The sequence below is a fragment of the Heterocephalus glaber genome, unplaced genomic scaffold, assembly GCF_053883595.1.
Source record: "Heterocephalus glaber isolate CG9 unplaced genomic scaffold, H.glaber_assembly_v1.0 deba00001733, whole genome shotgun sequence".
Classification (NCBI taxonomy): domain Eukaryota; kingdom Metazoa; phylum Chordata; class Mammalia; order Rodentia; family Bathyergidae; genus Heterocephalus; species Heterocephalus glaber.
In genome coordinates, this window is record NW_028258444.1 from 89,872 (window position 1) to 94,944 (window position 5,073).

Consider the following 5,073-nt stretch of genomic DNA (forward strand, 5'->3'; position numbering starts at 1 on the left):
AAAGTAAATTCATTCAATCACTTAAAAAACTCCTTGGAATTACCAAAGGGGGAAACTTACAGCTGAAGTGCCAATCATTCCACTCTAACATGATACTGTCTTATGTTTCCAGAAGAAGAAACATGAGAACATTGAAACAATTTTAGTAACATAGAAGGAATTAGCTAGGACAATTTTTATCAATATTAGAATAGCTTTTTATCACCATGTAATGTAGAGAGAACATTGAAGAGTAATGAATTCTTGCCAACCCCCAAAAGATTATTGAACTTCTGAAGTATTACAAAGGTACTGAACCAGATACACACATTTATCAAATTTAAATTTTAATAAATACATGAACTTAATAAAGTATATCTGTGCTTTAAAAAGATACACATCGTATGACTGTGACAGATGGGTGGGGCATATGCATGATGCCAGAAATCAAATAGTAACTGTATCATTTCTACATCAGTCTCCATGGTGACATCACCTCCTCCTTTACTGACTTCTCCTCAACTGTCTGTACGTTAAATAAACATGAGATTACATTTGAGGTCCATGCAGATAATCCAGGATAAACCAATCCTCTGCAGAAAGTCTTTCCCTAAAGGAGTAACATTTGACATTTTGTCATTTAAGTCAATACTCACAAGGGAGAGGGTTGGTATGTGGACATATCATTTGGAGGAATATCATCCAACTCATCATAGAGATGTCCTCTGGCTGGCTCAATGCAAGTTCTATTTCCACTGACCAAAGGAAGGGCACTTGGGTTTCTGTCTCTAAGAATCATCTCTTGGCATGGTAACTGCCTCCACTGCAGGCACCTGGAGACCTAAGAAGAAGTAGTCCTACAGGGGTCCACCTCGTGGAGGACTCAGTGAAAGCCTACTCCCTGTTCCAGAACATTGCTTACCTCTGAGGTCCCAGTAAAACAACTCTATTGCTTGAATATACTAGTGTTACAGTTCTTTTTTTGTAACCTGTAGTATCCTCACTCATAAAATTAAAATATATCATAATCATCTCAACCATGGAGATAATCTGTACTAAATCTTTGGAGGTAAAAGTATGTTGGACACTAATATTGCCTCAGAATTATAAAATTTACCAGTGACCAGTGCTATTTATTACTAACATGCATTCAAATATTAGCTCTGTCTTTGCCTGCACAGGAGTACAAATGACATGCTCCCAATCATGAAGTGAGGGAGAATGGCCTCCAGATATGACATGGGAATCACTTAAGTTTCCTAATCTGTCTACCTTCCACTGCTTTCCTTCTTCAGGGACTGAGCCACCAAAACACTGCTAAGGCAGCACAGAATTTATAAGAAATTAAACTCAGTGCAAAAAGAAAAATAAACCCACATACTGTAATTATAAAATGAACATCCAAGTGTGATAGCAAAGCCTATAAACTCACCCACTTGAAAGATGATGCAGGAGGATAAGGACAAGGCCACCCTGCATGACTTAGCAAATCCTGTCTCAAAATATAAATTTAAAAAAGTGGTGAGGATGAATTTTAGTGGTACAGAACTCCTGGATTCATTAAACTACAACCTGTAGCCTAGGATTTGATTCCATACCTGAGTTAAGTAATTGTATTTAAAAAAGAAGCCATTTGTTAAATATCATTGACCAAAATAAAGAGTAAGAAGCCAAAATTAACTTTACTTTTCTTGTACATCATCTGGTCATTTTAGAACATGATGACTGAAGAGAGATTGTGACATCAAAAATTCTGTCACTGTTACCTACTGTATGAGTTACTTTCACAATGATAGAACAAAACACCAACTACAGAAGCTTGAAGGAGGAGAGATTTTTTTGACTCACAGCTTCAGTGGTTTCTGTCCATCCTTTGGCTTCATGGCAGAAAGAGCACACAGCATGATGGAAGGAGCAGGCAGGGGAAAGCTGCTCATACCATGGTGGTCAGAAACCAGAGTGAGAAGGGAGGAAACAGATACAAGAACACACCCTTCCATGTCATAAACCCAATAACTCTTGTACAGCCATGTTCCACCTCCTAACAGCACAGTTAGCCACTGAATGCATCAATGGATGAATCCGTTAAGAATATGATCCCTTAGCTGTAAATGTCTCTAATTTTCCATTTTTTAATCGCTGAGTAATGCTCCATTCTATAAAAAAAACCCACATTTTCTTTATCCAGTTTCCAGTTGATGGGCATTTGGGCTGCTTCCAAGTTTTAGCTATTACAAACTGTGCTGCTATGAACATGGGCGCACATATGTCACTGTGGTATGATTCTTTTAATTCTTTGGGGAAGATCCCCAGCAGTGGAATAACAGGGTTAAATGGGACTTCCAGTCCTAGTTCTTTGAGGTATCTCCATACTGATTTCCACAGTGGTTGCACCAGTCTACACTCTCACTAGCAGTGGAGCAGGGTTCCTATTTCCTCACAGCCCTGCCAGCATTTGTTATTGGTTGATTTCATGATAGCAGCTATTCTTTCTGGAGTGAGGTGGCATCTCAGCATTGTTTTCATTTGCATCTCTCAAATGACCAGTGATGATGAAAAATTTTTTATGTATTTATTTGTTATTTCTACTTCTTTGTCTGAGAAATGTCTGTTCATTTCAGATGCCCATTTTTGGACTGGGTCTTTAAATTTGGGAGGTCTGATCTTTTTAAGTTCATTATAGATTTGAGATAGTAGACCTTTGTCTGAGTAAAAGCAGGTGATGATTTTTTTCCCACATTGTGGGTTGTCTTTTCACACTGCTGGTGTTTTTTCTTGCTATGCAGAAGCTTTTTAATAAGAAGAGATCACACTTGTTGATTGTTTGTGCTAGTTCATGGGCAACTGAGGTTTTGTTCATAAAATTTTTTTCTATGCCAGTATCTTCAAGAGTTCTTAACCTCTGTTCCAACTGGTTCAGAGTTTCTATTTTAATATTTAGATCTTAAATGAAATAAATGGGACACACATGTATAAATACTAAATAGTTTCTCTGGGGTGAGAAACTGAAAGTGTAAATAAGGACTAAAATGTATAATACTTAATGTGAAATAAGAAGAAAAGGGGCAAAGGGGAAGGAAGTGGGAGGGGTAGGGGAAAGGATAGAAGAGAATGGACTTAATAAGAAAAAATGGAAAAATAGGAACAAAATCTTTGTAAATAGGGAGGAATGGAGGGGTTGAAGGGAGGGCTAGTCAAGGGTGAAAGATAAGAACCAAGAGAGATTATTTAAAGGTGCAAATTTCCAATGATGAATGTCATTACATTGTATACCTAATATGTACCAATGATTAGAATGAATAATTGATAAGGCAAAATAGGAAGAAAAGGTCCAAAGGGGTAGGGGTAGTGGGAGGGCCAGGGGAAAGGAAAGAAGGGAAAGAAAAATGATGAGAAATGGAAAAAATGGAAATAAAGTCTGCTCTTCCATAGAACAAGGAGACAGCAGACACATGAGAGCCACATGTGGGAATGTCTTTATAGCTTTCTCCTGGGGATGACATCCTCAACCCTGGAGTCATGATGCAAAAATAAGATAAAATTGCCTGGGGATTTAGCTCAATGTTGCCACTGCCTGCCTTGAAAGTGCAAGGTCCCGAGTTCGAACCCCATTACAGAGAGAGAGAGAGAGAGAGAGAGAGAGAGAGAGAGAGAATGATTCCACAGAGAAGAACAGCAGCAAATATGAAAGATGAGACATAGATCAGAATGGTATCAAGCAGAGAATCAGCACAGGTGAGCTTGATGATCTGGACAAGTTCACAGAAGAAGTGTGGGATTTTTCCGGGACTGTGTTGGAGGACAAACACAGCACCATCACACTGTGGAACAGGCCATCTCACATGCTAACTGACAGAGATAACTAAACAAGGAAGACACAGAGGTGGGGTTTCATGATGACTGTGTACAGCAGTGGGCAACAATTGGCCACATAGCAGTAATAGGCCATCACTGTGAGAAGAAAATTTTTTAGCAATGCCAAAGCTAAGACAAACTGACCTGGTTGAGCGAGCCTCTGTAAGTGGTGATCTGAATCTGTGTTTTGATGGTCATGAGCATTTTGGAATTTTAGTTGTGCTTATACAGATGTCAGCCAAGGGCAGGTAGGAGAGGAAGAAGTGCATGGGGATGTAGAGGTGGGAGTCAGAGATGATGGCCATGATGATGAACAAGTTCCCTAGAATGGTGACCTGGTACATGGACAGGAACAGGCTGAAGATGAGGAGCTGAAGCTCTGAGTCATCTGTCAGTTCCAGGAGAAGGAATTCCAAGACAGCTGTTTGGTTTATGGCTTCCAAGTTCTCCATTAATCTGGTGGAAAAGGTGCAGTGGAAAAAAATGAAACCAATTGTTTATTTCCAAGTGACAGGTGCATCACCTGGAAACATGGAGAAAGAAAAAATTGTTACCATTGTGGACTTACTTTTGAGAAGTCTAGTGGTGAGCATAATGGTTTCTTTTCTTTTTGTTCAGTTGTTTAATTTGTTATGTATTCAATTATTTATTGCTGGTATTTGTGATACATAATAATTACATTCATCTTGTATATATACATATTAAAGTTTGATTATATTTAGTTTCCTTTCCACTGCCATTTTCTCTGTCCTCTCCCCAAGATTTGCTCACTCCACAAATTTGACCTCTTTGTTTTCACACCAATTCTCATTTTTGTTGTCCTTTAAAGTACTTATATTGTTTAGGTTTCTCATTTGAGATAAACCATATGATTGACTTATTTCACCTAGTAGCATGTTCTCAAGGGCCGTCCATTTTTATACAAATAAACTAAAATTTCCTTAATGGCTGAGCAGTACTCTACTGTGTATATAGAGTATACAATATTCATTCATCTGCTAATAGGCACACAGGTAATTTCCACAGTTCAGATATTGTGAATTGTTGTGATACAAATATTATATATCTAGATTAATTATGAATGATATTCATTCTATTGGCCCCTCTATCGACTTATGGAAATACATCATGGACATATATTATGTACATGAAAATATTCAGAAGAAAGAAATGGTCAAAGGAAACTCCAACTTGATGACTTTGTTTTTATTTGCATAACTCTTACATGAAGTGCTATAA